At 33.5% G+C, this 16,714-nt stretch overlaps 1 pseudogene; it reads left to right on the top strand.

The window, feature by feature from the left end:
• The first annotated feature begins 1,100 nt into the window (after positions 1-1,100).
• Positions 1,101-11,579, top strand: LOC131037339 (transcription factor MYB17-like; annotated as a pseudogene).
• The last annotated feature ends 5,135 nt before the right edge of the window (positions 11,580-16,714 follow it).

Raw genomic sequence — 16,714 nt, 5'->3', positions numbered from 1 at the left:
TGAGGTTTTCAAAAAGTCCCAAAAAAAAGTGAGACCAATACTTGCATAATAAGTCATGTTTTATTGGTGCACTAAGGTTGCATCACATGATTTGTTATTTTTACATCTAAGGAATACATTTCATTCAATTGTGGATAGTCATCATCAACACTAACAACTTTAAAGTCACAACTATTGATGACATATTGCTAATAATATTACCTGCATTAAATCAACAAGTGCTATAACAACTATTGGAACCTGCTCAACTACTAGGTCCTTTCCCCTAAATGTATTCTCTCAAAGTCTAAATTTGTAATTTTGATCTTGCTTTATTCCACCTCTTGATCACATATACTTGTAGAGTCATATTTGACCTCTTAATTATATATTATTTTATAGAATCATATTTATACTCTTCTATCAATAAAAATATATATTATAAAGATTTTGAGAATACAAATAATATAGACATGTATTACTTGGTAGAGCCACATTTGATCTCTTGATATATATATATATATATATATATATATATATAACCTAATAGAATGGCATTCTGATTTGGTGGGGCCTAGGTTGCACGTGAAATATTAAACGTGAGGTACATTAACGAAGAAACTTTTTGGTGAGGGTTTACATTGCATGTGATATATTAAATGTGTGTTGGTCTAGTGGTGGATAATTTTGCTCTTGAAAGAGAGGTCACAAGTTCAAATCCCACAAAGAGGTAAGGTATGTACGCCTTGTTTATCTGTAGACCCATACATAAATGACTGGCATTGTTTGACTATAAAAAACATTATTACTATTATAATCATTCTCGACAGAAATTCAAAGGTGAGGTACATTCACCGTTTTCGCATTCGATCTTTTGATTCACAAATATGGGACTCTGCTTGCACGATGAGAAATTCTATCATGAATATCATGTACTCGTAACAGTTAATATTATTGACCCACGCCAACCTGTTGAAGAGGAAAACCTCAGTCAAGCGGTGTTGATTAATATATATGGAGGTACCAACCTACTTAGTTGTAACATGGAGCTGAGTTTTTATCCCTTGGAAGAAATCTGCCTTTCTCAGTTTTAGTTATTCTGCTGGTGCAAGAAAGAAATAATGGGTAGAGCCCCTTGGTGTGAGAAAACGGGCCTGAAAAAGGGACCCTGGACACCCGAAGAAGATAAATTTCTTCTGGAATATATTCAGAAAAATGGCCATGGATGCTGGCGTTCTCTTCCCAGACAGGCTGGTCTGTATATCTAATTTTGCTTTCATTTCATTTCATTTTGAGTTATAAATAAGAAAATCATTTGCATCTGATATCTTCTCATTGGGTAAAGAATTGTATGCACATTTTGTTTATCGTGTAAGGAGCTTCACAATTTAAATCTTGTCTTGGAATTACATGCATCTCATATATGACATCATTTGCATCGAAAGAATATTGAGAAGAATATTCATTTGGGCAATGGCGTATATATCTGGATCTTGATTATTATTTAAGAAATTCAAGAGTTGCATCTGAGTTTTGTAGATAAGGACTTGTTTGTGGAGTGTATGATTTGGAGAAATAGTGGCATTAATACTGATTGGGGAATAAAGTCTGTATAGACGTATTAGATTTTTTTTTCTTTAAAAATATAAGAACCTCACAATTTCTTTTTATTCTCAAGCTGGCATAAGGATCTGAGCTTCCTAATTAATGAAGTGGCTGATTAAAAGAGAAAAATATATATTGCTTTGGCATAGTTTGTAGATAGTATAAAACATGATATGTTGCATTTGAATATATGGGTATATGATATGAATATATGGAAATATTATATTTCTGTTGTGAGTTTACTGTAAGATTGAGGATTTGTTCTATAGAGATTTTAGAATTGATTTTCAACTGAGTAGATTGATTTTAGAATTAGTTTGATACCTGATTTTCTTTGGCTGTTTATGTAACTAGAGAATGAGTTTCGAGTTGGCATAAGTTTTCTGTAGTTCGATGTACATTAAAAACTTGTAATTTAGATTATATGTATACGTCTTCTTCCTTGTTCTGTAATTCTCCCCCCTCCTGCTCTTTTTAAGGCTCTGAATGGCAATCTTTCATCTACTTCTTCCTAATAACGAATCACTCAGTATGATCTGGATTGGAAAATATACGCAACAAATCCAAAAACAATCTACAATGTAATACACAGGCATTTAGCATTTGAGCTTAGGAGCACATGTTGTTTACAGTGTAATACACAGGCATTTAGTTGATTTATTGTTTAAAGGTTTCTATGTACGTAAGAAATGAGATTGGACCGTGTAACATGGGTTGGCTTAAAGAGCACACACTAAGCTGACAGATTGCTTAGGTGGCTCTTGTGGGGTCCATTAATTCCGTTTCCCCTTTGCCGTTCTCCTAAACTGTTCCGTAAACCATCGCAGTCAACAATCAAATCACCGTTGCGTAAGTCGAAGCAGATTCAAATCGCTTTGCCGCGCTGCGAGAGTTTGACGTAAGCCGGAGCAAATTCAAATCGCTTTGCCGCGCTGTGAAAGTTTGAAAGGACTAATAGAAATAAAGCCTCCCATTTAATATGTTTGTTGCAGCGAACGAAAGGTATGGAGATTCTCAGGAGGCAGTCGCACTGTGTCAACATATGCTTCCAGTTCCAACCCTGGTTACTTCCATTTGGCAGCGTACTTCCAGCCTGTCCTGAAATGGGAGCTTTAAGATGTTGCAGTCTTAGAAATAGTCTGATATACAAGTATGCAAAATGTGAAGGCATAGACAAGGCATGTGAACTGTTTGACCGGATGCCTCAAAGAAATGTGGCAAAGGCTTCAGGGTTTTTTCAAGCAAATGCAATTTGCAGGTGAAAAGCCAACTTCACATCCTTTGCAAGCAGCTTCCCTACATGTGCCAATACAGGAGCTTGGGAACATGGCATGGAATCTGTCAAGCGATAAAAGATGGGAATTTTGTCAGATGTTGTAGTTGCAAACAACCTGGTAGACATGTAGGCAAAATGTGGAAGCATAGCCAAGAGGCGTGAACGATTCGATAGAATACCTAAAATAAATATGTTATCATGGATTGCCATGACTGCAGGATACGCAGAATGTGGAAGCATAGATAAGTTTAACAGAATGCCTCGAAGAAATCTATTTTCATGGAATGCCTTGATTAGAGTTATTCACAGTTGATTTTTTAAAAATGGCAGATGCAAAGACAGACTTTAAAATCTTTGCCAGTATCCTCCTAGCCTGTGCCAAAATGGGAGCTTTGGAATAGGGTATGGACATCCATCAAAGCATAAAGGATTCAACAATTCTGTTGTTTGTAGTTGCAACTGCTATGGTAGACATATATGCAAAGTACAAACAATGGGTGTGAATGGTTTTGAAACCACATTTTTTACTCATTTACAGAGACTTTTTCATCCTTATTCTACTTCCTTGAAACCCAACATTTCCAGTTCTGTCTAAGAATTTTGACTATTTTAGTCTTTTAGCCTACTTATTACCTAGGCATTATCATGGCTTTCCCATGCTTCTATTACCTACTCTGTCTTTGCCTTTGGCCCTAGGATTTTAGGTCTTCATATAATCATATACTTAAGCTAAAGACTAATCCATGAACCTCACTTCTCCACTAATCTGTTCTATGCTTCCTTCCTTTAGTATTGACTATTCACCATCCCCAATTCACAATTTGAGGATTCACTTTTTCTTAAGTCTCAAAATTTGTCTTTTATTATTTTCCTTACTCATTTCCCTCACCCCACTTCCCATCTCCTTTCCTCCATGTGGGAGCTAGATTTGAACGATTACTCATACCATCATACCTAAAAGTTATAAGGTATGTGGCAAAACTAATCTTTGAACGTTGAAAGTTTTCCACTCTATTTACCTTGCTGTTTTTTCTTCTAGAGAATTAGGCACACCACATTAGTGATTCCTAAACCATTTCTCTTAAGTCAAACCTTTTGAACTATCATATTTTCCTTTACCAAAAAGTTCATTTGGCACTCTATATCCATGATCAGTAATCCCTTTCTCTAATCCCTTTATCATATTATTTAGTAGTATTAGATTTTCCCTCACCCTAATTCCACTTCTTCTTCCATCGCTATTGGGTATCCCTTTCCCTGATACTTGCTCTTCTTTACATCTTTTTCTTTTCAACTCTAAGATTCTTTATACAACTTTCTCTAAAAGTAAGGTAGCATGTGCTAATATTAAACCTTATTTCTCAGCTACTTAATGCAATTTAGACTTCTATAAGTTCTACGAACTAATTTAAACCTAACAAAAGATAATCCTTTAATGATTAAGCCAATGCCATATGTTAAAAGTAATATTTTCCTATTTGCCACCTAGTCACTTTCTTGGACTAGTCACAACATGACAACACATAACCACCCAAAGAAAGTGAGAAGTGCTTTATGATGTGATTAAATTTGAAAACCTCCCTATCCAAGCAATGATTTCCCTATCAATTCCTTTCAAAAATAAAAGAGTGACCAATTAAAAAGCCTCCATATCTATGCAACCTATATTGTAATCCAACCAACCTCTATCTATATCTATGAAAAATATATCCATTTTCAAATATCTAGAGCACAAATAGCTTTAGGGTTAGCCTTGGATAAATATTAATCTACCCTTAATTCTTAGAGATTGACTTTTAGGGACCACCCGCATTAATGATCTAGATTGCTATTGATAAGATTTTTCATTCATAGTCCTAGATGAAATACATTAGCCCTTGAAAAAATATTTTATACAAATCCATGATGTCCTATCAATTCCTTTCCAAAATTCTTGAAAGGGTAGTTAGTTCTATTCATATTAAGTTGAAAAATAGAGTGGCTTAATGGAGACTTGTGACGAAAAACCATACGTGTACTAGAAGATAAGTATTGTAAAATTACCTTGTTAAAATATAAAACAAGATAAAGATCATCATAGTTATTAAAAATCAAGTTGCGGTTGCACATTAGATGTCGCAAATAGTACTACCCTTGATAACTCAAGTTATTAAAAATAATGGAGTTAAGGATTGATATTAAATCAATTAAATATTTATGGAAAATTTTGATAACAAGAGAGTACAAGCATTTATCTGTGAGATTCAACTAGGTTTTGAAGAGTATTTAATGATCATTATAAAAAAGGAGGAAGATGAAAGAATGTTGAAATAAATCTAGGATTGAGAGGAAAAAAAATGAAAAAGGTTAGAAAAATGTGAGAAGCATCTAGAGATTGTATCAAGAGGGATGTAACTAATAAAAACCATAATATTGAGAAAGGTGGATCCTTAATCAACATGGAATTCATGAATTTAAAGAAATAGAGTAGTTTATAACATAAATTAGAACTTTAGAGACAAATCTAACTTAAATAATAAGGAAGTTGAAACAATAGAAGGCAACAATGAACTTGGAGAAGTTTGAACTTATTTGTAGGGATACTATAGATATGGTTTCTATAGGGAAGAATAGGAAATAAATAAGAGAGGTAGCATATAATTTTAAAATGGGTGACGAATATGAGGTAGCAATCTAGACAAAAAGCCATGATAAAAGGAGAGAAAGAGATCCAAGAGTATATAATTGATTAGGAGAGAGAATATTCCCTAACCATACAAAATAAATCAAAAAAACATCTAACTCCTCTAAATATGGATGCACATATGATTAAGCTCCCTATCTTTGGTAAAGGCATCAAGGATACTAGAAAAAATATCCTTACCTTTGACTCCCTTTGGAGTGAAGTTATCATTAATGATGACTAGACCCAATTATATGATTTTATGGATAACCTCAATGATGAGGCGTGCTAAGATGTTGCATTAAAGATTTCCCTTTAAGCATGATAAAACATGGAAAGATTTGAGTGACCTATTTTTGACAAAATTTCCACTCACATAATGTATGAACAAAAAACCATAAATAAAATATTGAAGATAAAAAACAAAGATGAAATCAATAAAAAATAATTTAAAAGTAAGGTTAGAAAACCAAAAGAACCTTGACATAAGAGAAATGAGTTCAATGGTTTATTTTAGGGCTAACCCCTCACATTAAAGTAGAAGTAGATGAAAATAATTCCTCTTCATATAAGGATGCGATAGAATTGATCACCATAATATAATCCTCTAAGTCAAATCTAGGAGACAATTTAGTAGGAAATGATGAAATTGATAATTTCAAATTAGAGTTGGAAAATGTAATGTTGAAGTAAGAAATTATAATGGAAGGTGAGAAGATTGAGACTTATTGCCACCTAGAAGATGTAAATTTTGGTTTAAAAATTATAGTAGGACTCGGAACATATAAGGGATGAATGCTCATCTCTATTATGATTTGAGAAGTGAAGTGTAAGGGTTGAAAGGGTGGCAAATAAGAATAGGAGGTAAAGCACTTGCCTAAAGGGACAATGGTCATAGTTAAAAGGAAGAATTTAGAGAGAGACATAAATTGTAGAAATGTGGGTTGCATGAGGAGTAGGCATGAAAATTTATGTGAAGGAATAATGAGTGGTAGGAAAAAGAAAAGAGGTCTACTAGAAGAGTGGGATGTGTTAGCGGTAATTTTGCTTCATTCATTTCATGCATCACAGAACTAATAGTGTGCTTCTTCTTGGCACCTTGCATAACTGAAGCTTCTTCTCCGTAATTTACGGGCAGTCAGCTCATGCAAATTACTACAATAAGCTAACTAATACAACAGTGTGTTAGCCTACTTTTCATCGGCTTTTTTCACCGTAATTTCTTCCTTGAAAGCGGTGGACATTATTTGTATATATAATACTTTGGCATATTGTAATGACAAGATGAATTAATAGAGTTTCTTTTTCTTTGTTCTTTATTCTGATTTTTTCTGTAAGTTTTGTTTTCTCTTTCCTAGGTAGATCTGTATTTTTGCTTTGCAGAAAATCTACATGGTATCAGAGCAAGAGAGCTAGGAGGAAGGACAAATTATTTGCAGGCAGATTTTTGAAGAATGGAAGTTGACGTAAACCTCTATTCATGGGCCTTGCCTTCATCTTCTTCTTTGTGACACATCATTTCAGTGGACCTGTCTTGTTTCTCCTTTATCATATTATGAGGGAGATTTTATGTTGTCAGTGCTAATGCTTCTTGGTTTTGTTTCAAGTTTGATTAGTTCACTGTTGGCACCTGTATTTTCAACTAGCAGCTTCTTCTTGCATGGTTGAGTGGTGTCGTTGGGGTCACTCGTGCAGATTCATGTGCTACTTGCATCTTTGAATGTCAGATGTTTTGCTTTTGTTTGCCATCTGATTATTGTTCGAGTAGTGTCGTCGGGGGCACTCATGCAGCTACTTGATCTTGGTCATCATCTTGGCTTTTGAGGAGGTTCTACATTTAGTGCTATGGCAGTCATCATTCGACAATTGTCCACACTTTTCTTGTATCTCAAAGGATGTTCTTTTTCACTTCATATAGTTGCATCTTTGTAATTTTGAGGGAGGGTTTTTGTTCCCACTGGGTTTTCCCTCTTCCTCTCGTCTTTCTTCTTTTCTTACCTCTTTTCTATCTCCTTAGTTAGACTTAAGGGGGGGTGTTAGCGGTAATTTTGCTTCATGCATTTCATGCATCACAGAATTGATAGTGTGCTTCTTCTTGGCACCTTGCATAACTGAAGCTTCTTCTCCGTAATTTACGGGCTGTCAGCTCATGCAAATTACTACAATAAGCTAACTAATACAACAATGTGTTAGCCTACTTTTCATCGGCTTCTTTCACTGTAATTTCTTCCTTGAAAGCAGTGGACATTATTTGTATATATAATACTCTGGCATATTGTAATGACAAGATGAATTAATAGAGTTTCTTTTTGTTTGTTCTTTATTCTGATTTCTTCTGTAAGTTTTGTTTTCTCTTTCCTAGCTAGATCTGTATTTTTGCTTTGCAGAAAATCTACAGGATGAAGGTAGGATAATTTGACTATAAAGGGACACTTGAATGTAGATAATATATCCTCTACCTTGTAACATTTAGATCCCCTGAAGATGAATGATGATGATGATCTATTAAGGAGTATGTGAGTGAAGAGATTGAGGATGAGGTGTCATTAACAAGTAAGCTACTTTGGAGGAGGGACAATTGGTGGTCAATTTTGTTGATTGACAAACTTATCATCATCTAATAGGGGCTCATTATCAAAATGGTCTTCATTGTGAGACATTCAGAGTGAGACATCATATGGGTTGGATAACAATGGAGGAAGAAAGGAAGGATAATGAAATAAGGAAGAGGAAGGAAAACATATGGATAGGTTTAGATGAGGGTTCCTATAAGAGATAATGTATGAGTCTGAAGGGATAGTAAAATAAGGATAATAATTTCTATCAAAGAACACTAAAAATGATTAATCCTTAAATACTATAAGAAATTCGACTAGAAGAATGTAAAGTTTTTATTTTCTAGTGAAAATAAAAGACACATATAATAGTAATGGACACTAACCTATTTGTGATAAGGTCTATATGTTGTGACTAGGTTTATGTTTGGGGGAATTGGGATTGGTGATTCTTGGTCTGATGCTTAGGGCAAAACCAATTCCCTCAAAAATAATTTTTTGTTGAATGTTCACAATTAAATCAAAAAATCAAAGTAGAATTATTAGCTAATTTAAGGACTTTAGAATGAGTGTTTGTTTTTTAAAAAGAAAATGTTTACGAAGATGAAGAAAATAATAAGTAATAAAGGTTGGGTTTCACATTAAGTTCAATACAAATATAGATAGAAAAATAATAGCCTACATAATTTAAATATACGAAAGTCTTTTCATTTTTCTATCTTAGAATTCAACAAGCTATCAATTATAAATGAGTTAACTTAAGTTAAAAAAAAATAAAAAAAACTCTATCAACTAAAATTTTTTTCTTTTTAGTTATATTATTTAACTTGTCTTACTTAGAACAAGATCTTAATCTAAATGAGATTTGTTTGAGAAATGAAAATGAAACAAAAAAATTGGTTGATTTACTGACAACTTGTGAATGACGAGATTGTTTAAAGAAATTTAAAAAGATAATAAGAATGAAAGATGGAAACTAGAAAGTTAGATAAAGGAAATAATTAGATTGTCCCAATGAAAACACTCAAATTGTAAGCAGGAACAAAGTCTAGTTTTGATATAAGATGTTGGCACAACTTTAGAGTGCAACCATGCATTTTTTTTGAAAAAGGTAGAATAGATAACAAGCTAAAATTTTGGAGAAATGAAGAATTGAATTAGGATGTAGACTTCTCTGTAAATGAGTCAAACTTGCAGTTTCAAAACCGTTCAAACCCATTGTTTATACATTGCATATATACGTCTAACATAGCAGTTGCGACTACAACCGACAGAATTGCTCTATACTTTATGCTTTGATGGATGTACATACCCTATTCCAAAGCTCCCATTTTAGCATAGGCTATGAGGATGCTGGCAAAGATTTTAAAGTTTGTCTTTACATTTGCCAATCGCATTTGCTTGAAAGTTACCAAAGAGTTTTTAAAATTTCGATTGTGAATAACTGTAGTCAAGGCATTCCATGAGAATACATTTCTTCGAGGCATTCCGTTAAACTTATTTATGCTTCCACATTCTGCGTATCCTACAGTCATGGCAATCCAGGAGACCATATTTATTTTAGGTATTCTGTCAAATAATTCACGTCCCTTGGCTATGCTTCCGCATTTTGCATACATGTCTACCAGGTTATTTGCAACTGCAACTGACAAAATTCCCATCTTTTATCGCTCGACAGATTCCATGCCGTGTTCCTGTATTGGCACATGCAGGGAAGCTGCTTGGAAAGGATGCGAAGCTGGCTTTACACCTGCAAATTGCATTTGCTTGTCTATGCCTCCACATTTTGCAGCGCGGCAAAGCGATTTGAATCTGCCCCGACTTGCGCAACGGTGATTTGATTGTTGACTGCGACGGTTTACGGAACAGTTTAGGAGAACGGCAAAGGGAAAAAGGAATTAATGAGCCCCACAAGAGCCACCTAAGCAATCTGTCAGCTTAGTGTGTGCTCTTTAAGGCTGGCCGTGTAACATACTCTATGAAAGAAACTTTGAATCATAATTAAATAACGAATAATTTGACAGGCTCGGTCAACATTCAAACTTAGGCCGTACAATTATTGGGTATATATGTCATTGGCTCAATTTAAGACTTGATGTACCCTGTACGTCCAAGAGTAAGGTGATTTGATGTTTCATGTGACTCAAAAGTTTGCACGTTATGAATTTATGCACAGGGCTTCTTAGGTGTGGAAAGAGTTGCCGCCTACGTTGGACTAATTACCTGAGACCTGATATCAAGCGAGGCCGATTTCAACCAGAAGAAGAAAGAACTATCCTTCAGCTGCATGCAATTCTAGGCAACAGGTAATTAAAAGCATTGATAAAGCATGAATTTAGCTTCTTCAAATGATGTATATTGACCAACTAAAAGATGCTGTTTTTATCTTGCGTAATTTCTGTACTAAAAGGTGTTATTGCTAGTTTTGGCTACGAGTAATAACTGTAGTAAAAATATTTTCCCAGTTATAGCTATTGATGTGGTATTACATTTAAATGTGTAACTACTTTGTTTAGAAGTTATTAGTTTTGACTAGAAGTAAAATGTGTAACAATGTGGGGTTGCTAATTTTATTATAGTGACTTTCTGCAGGTGGTCCACAATAGCTTCCCAGCTGCCGGGGAGAACAGATAATGAGATCAAGAACTTCTGGAATACCAACTTAAAGAAAAAGCTGTTAGGAATGGGACTGGATCCTTCCACCCATGCACCCAAATCTTAGATACCAAGCGCAAATGGGTCACAGGGATCTCAGTCCACAGCTCTCCTGAGGCACGTCTCACAGTGGGAGATTGCTAGGCTTGAAGCCGAAGCAAGGTTATCTAGAGAATCAATCCTATCATCTTCATCTTCCTCCTCTAACAATAAGTTGAGGGGAAATGATAATGCAGAGGACAATTCCACCGGACCCACTGATATTTTTTTGAAGCTTTGGAACTCGGAATCAGGCATCGCTTTCAGGAAGGAGACTGTTATTACCAATAGCAATAGTGAAGATGCACATGGAATAGATCATAATCTAGGGAATACGTTTTCATGGACCGATACAAGTCCCCACGTTATTATAAGCCCGGTTTCATCGTTTTGCTCTGATTTTAACTCAGATCAGCTTCTTAGTGATCACACAAATGGAATTATTCACAAGGAAGACAATTCAGCTGATTGGATTACGATTGCCGGATCTCATGATACTTCCTCTAAGGCTATTATGACGGCCGAAACAGAAAGAAAGAAGCCCACCACCCATGAGGAGTCCTATAGCTCTGATGATACTGTTCATAACCATGACATACAAGACTTGGCGGACTTGCTTCTGAGTTCCCCTGTTAACGGTACTGCTAATAAGACCAGAGACAATAACTGCAACATGGGAGAACTGAGAACGAATTCTCAGATGCAGTCAGCATGGGGATGGCAGGAATTACGGCTAGATGATGACAACGATTACTGGAACAACGTACTTGGAGTTCATGCTCACACATCATCTGCACAAACTCCATAATCCAGCATTTGGGTGTACATTTGAACATGTCTATTGATTAATGCAAATTCTATTGATGTTAATATATTTAAATTTCATGTGATTAATAAGTAGCGGGTAGCCATTTTAGGTGTTTATCTTACCATGAGATAAGTACAAAGGAATATAATAAGTTTAGCCACTTTTCTGTATTAAATGTTTGTTTTTCAATTTTTATTTGATTTTTATTTATCAAATATAAATTTCATCTTATAACTTAATATTCATAGTGTTCAAGGCTAAAGGTCTAATATTTGTCGTTGAGGAATTAAGTTTAATCATTCAACATGTGGTCTCTAACAATTGACGTTCAGGGTTCAACATTTGTTATCAAGTGTTTAAATCAATCCATTCAAGATTTATGTATTGGGGTTCATAATTGAAATTCATGTTTCAATTAAAATTGTTCAATATTCATTGTTTACCTTTCAAGGTTTATTTAAGACTTACATTTTAAGTTTCACTCACAAATTATAAATTTCATTTTATGGCTTAGGGGTCAAGGTTTAGGAAATTGACTTATAAATTTTGCATTCAACATATTGTGTCTAACATTTGGTATTCAAGGTTCAACTTTCATTATTCAAAAGCTAAGGTCAAATATTTACTTTAAGGGTTTAATATTAATGCATTTATGATTTAGGTACTAGGGCACACAATTTTTTAATATTCAATATTATCATTCAAGTTCATTGAAGGCTTGTGTTTTAAATTTTATTTATTGTTTATGACTTTCATATTATGGTCCAATGTTTAAGGTATAGGGTTCAAGTCTCAAGGTTTATTTTTTATCATTGTGGTATTAGGTTTTATCATTCAACGTGTAATATAAAATATTTGGTATATAGGATTCAACATTCGTCATTCAATTTTCCTTTGAGTGTTCTAGAAGGTTATGCCTATATCAAAATTTCATTAAAAACCTCATTACTTGGCCATAGTCTTTTTGGTGGGTCTCATAATTGTTACCATTAGCTCTACCTATTTCCTTTTTTATGATGCCAATTTCTAGACAATCCCAATCTTTATGCTTAATATACAAAGAACTAAAATTAATTACCAATTTCTTGATAAATACTTGTGTGTGTAAATAATTATTATTGAAATGTGATATTGTGTTATGGGAAATTGTGTTAATTATATTATATAAAAATCTTGGAATAAACTAATTTATCATGTAGCATAAAGGAAACATAAGAATGTAGCTAATGAACAATTGCTAACCTATAACTAAATACTACATGTCTATAGTAGGGAAATTTATCATGTATAAAAAAGGAAACATAAGAATGTAGCTAAAGAATGATTGCTAACCTATAACTAAATACTTTATGTTTATAGCAAGGGAACTGGATACCTATAGCTGAGTGAACTTGCATCCAATGAGGCTAAAAAATACAATTCTAATCTCAATCAGCGGTAATAACTACTTTCTCTATAAAGTGTGATAAATGACTCTTTGATAGTATATAATTGAAGCAATTCATTATTGCATGCGTTTCCCAATTATTTACACATGCCTTCAAAACCAATTTCATCACTACATCTAGAAGCGCTACACTAGGGACTTTTGAGTCTAAATTTCACAATCTAATGATGAAATAATTGTCTTCCTATTAATAAGGAATGAGTTGAAATTTGTAATTTAGGAGTTTAATTTATTTAAGATAGTTAGGATCATTTAGTCTACAAAACAAAAGATTTGCAGTAAGTTTGTAATCGTGATTTTTAGTAATTTTATATTTTCTTTTTGAATGTTAATAGAAATAGTTTTTTATAGATAGTATTGAGTTAAATGTGGATTTGAAGGAACAATTGATTGATTAATAATTTTACAATTTAGAAGATTTCAACCACCAAAGCAAGGGTCCACTCGAGGTAACAATCATCAGTAATTTAAGCACCTTACATTATTTCATTAATTAAATTTTGACTATTTCATAACTTTCACTTGTCACGTCTATTGATCACTGTAATTATAATCTATAGCAATAGTTGTGGCAATAACCTAGAGCATAATTGTAGTCCAATTTATGAAGTTACTTTTCATAAGAATCTTCTTTTAGCTTAATAATTTTAATTTCTATAATTAGCTTCATAGAAAACACCCAAAATATTTTTAGTCATACATATAGTACGGACATCATCATAGAAGAAATGTTCATCATATGGCATTGGAATGTAATCTCTTAGAGTTGATAGTCAATTGATAAGGGATAAACAAATTCATTAAGTTGTAGTTCATGATACGATTGCTCCAAATTATTGGTCAATAAAGAAATACATATGCTTATGACCTAAGAGAACATACCCTTACCAATTGAATCTAAGTGACTTATACATGCTTCTTAGGCCTAGCACTACTCCTATGTGGGATGTTGAATATAAAATCATTTGATCATGTCGACGACAAATAGAGTTTTGCAAAATATCTTATTTTTCATTAAGTGTTAGGGTTCGAAGGCTCATACTTTTTTATGCACCTCATGGGTCAAAACTAAAAGTGGCAAAAAATTTGGGTGGGAGGGTATATTCTAGTGGATGTCTTTTTTACTTTGAAGGGCCATAATCCTCTTGAGATATAACAATCTTGCAAAGTTCTTAAAAGTAAAAAGTTCGCAAACATTGACATATAGTGGTTCTCAAAGGGCACTTAAAAATGTATTCTTTGTACTTATAGATGAATGTTAGGTCTAATTCTAATAACCCAATTTATTTCCCCTCATATTTAGACCATTTTTCCATCCAACAAATGAATGCATTTTTTAAAAATGTCTCATTTATATCTAGTGTAAGGGTACTAAGAGACTTACTTTTTATTTTACACCTCATGTGACTAAACCTAAGGTGCCAAAATATATTACTAGGTTGTTAAATTCTGTTATAAGTTTCCTTTCCTTTCAAAATGGTCCTAATCATTCTAGTATACAACAATCCAATAAAATACCTTAAGTTACCTAAGTGCAAAAAAAATATCAAACTTTTACATAGTAATTTTGACAATATTGGCACTTTGGAGTGTTATGTTTGCACATTGTAGACACCTAAAAATGGTCAACACTTGCGGAGTCATACTTTAACATTGGCGCATTGCCTCACTTTAGGTTTTTGTGTTGCATTAACATTTCTCCTATGTTACACACTTGATTTTTATCATTTGCAAGCATCGAGTCATTCTTCTGCATTCTTCATTTGTCTTGCTCTCAAATTTGGTCTTGTCGACAACAATCTCCAGTCATGATTTTGATCGATTTTATCCTGTTGCATCAATGTGTGTTCTCATTTGTCATCATTTTGGACATTGTCAATCCTAATTAGGGTTTTGTCCTCTTATCAATCTTCTCATTTTGTCATCAATCCTTATCATTTTCAATCTTGTCGTTTTGCGATTGATTTGTCATCGATCGTTGTCATGTTCGATCTTGTCATTTTGCGATCAATTTGTCATTGATCATGGTCATTTTCAATCCTGTCGTCTTGCAATCTATTTTGTCATCGATACTTGTCCTCTTGTCAATTTTGTCATTTTGCGATTATTTTGTCATCGATCATTGTCTGTCTCAATTATGTCAATTTGGATCAATTAGTCATTGTTCCTCGTCAATTAGCGTATTTATCAATCAAATCATTTATCACATTGGTCCTTTGTTAATCAGAATCATGACCGAGTCAATTATCTTTCATCAAGACCTAATTCATCTTCTAGGGTTTTGTGATTTAATCATTTAACCTTGTTTATTATTTCTCTCTCTAGGATTAAATAATTTATTTATTTATCCTAGGTCTTCTTGTCACAATTAAATGTTCATTTAATTGGCTAATTATTCCTCTTTGTGAATTAATTAATAAATGAAAGATTATTAATTAATTTACCTAATTTCTAATTTTCATCAATTTCTTAAATTCCTAATTTCTTTTTTCCTCTTTTTCTAATTTTCTAAATTCTTAATTTCAATTTCCTCCTATTTTTCTCCTAATTTCATGGGAATGACATAGAAATTTGTCATAATTTGTCATAATTGACAATCAATCAATTTTTGACATAGAAGTTTGTCATAAATTGTCATAAATTGTCATAAATCCTTGCATAGCAATTTGTCATACACATGTCATAATTTTGCTATTCTTGATTTGAATTTCCATTCGAATCACTATCATGCTAATTTGATCATCTCTTCAATTTTTCTATAAATTGGATGAATTTCTTCAATCCCAATCTAATAATGAGAATAATCAGATTATCGAATTTCTAATCAATCACGCTTCGAGTACTCTTGAGCAATAATGTTGTCTACTTGTTTTCAATCATGATCATGCACTAGTAGGTGAGATCCACAACATAACTATTTGGAGAGGAAAGAAGAACAATGGAGGCGCATGAAGGAAGCATTCATATCTGCATATGGTTTGCATAATCTTTATACTTTGAATGTTTCATTTTTATGTCTTTATTGAGTGTGTTTAGGATAGATCATTACATTTAAGCTTTTGTGATTGGGCTAGATTAGTTTTTATATTGTTTGTGATGATTTCCGATTTCCTATGCTACATTAATTGGTGAACCCTACGTGAACACTAACCATCTAATCCCTTTATTGTGTTTTTGAGTGCTTTCAAGTTGATTTGCAGGCCAGAAAGACCAAAACAGGGTAGTGCAGGGTTTTCTAGGGACTTCTGCGCCTGTGTGAAGCAACTTGCGCCTGTGTGAAGCAACTTGCACCTATGTGAAGCAACTTGCACCTGTGTTGAAGACAACCTGCGCCTGTGTCATGAATTTTGTGCCTGTGTCATGAGTTCTGCACCTGTGTAAAGTCCAAAACAGAGGTAAAAAGGCAGTGTTTTGCTTGAAACTTTGTTTTGTTTTTGCATTCTGTTTTCTATTTTTTGGTTTTTGGTACTAATTATCTGTGCAGCATCTTGGCATATGCATGGCAAAGACAAAAAATGAAACTATTAACATGTTTTATGCAGAATCAATAGTCAAAGAATAAACACTTCAAACTTCTAACTTGGGTCTTGCAGGTTGCCTTGGAGAAACAACTAAACTTGGTGTTTGTCATTAATGTTTTAGGCACCTAGTGATTTCTAAATAGGTTGGAATGAACATGTTTTTGCTT

Source organism: Cryptomeria japonica, chromosome 3 (assembly GCF_030272615.1).
Source record: "Cryptomeria japonica chromosome 3, Sugi_1.0, whole genome shotgun sequence".
Classification (NCBI taxonomy): Eukaryota; Viridiplantae; Streptophyta; class Pinopsida; order Cupressales; family Cupressaceae; genus Cryptomeria; species Cryptomeria japonica.
Note: the sequence above shows the minus strand (reverse complement) of the source record. Positions and strands in the feature narration are given on the sequence as shown.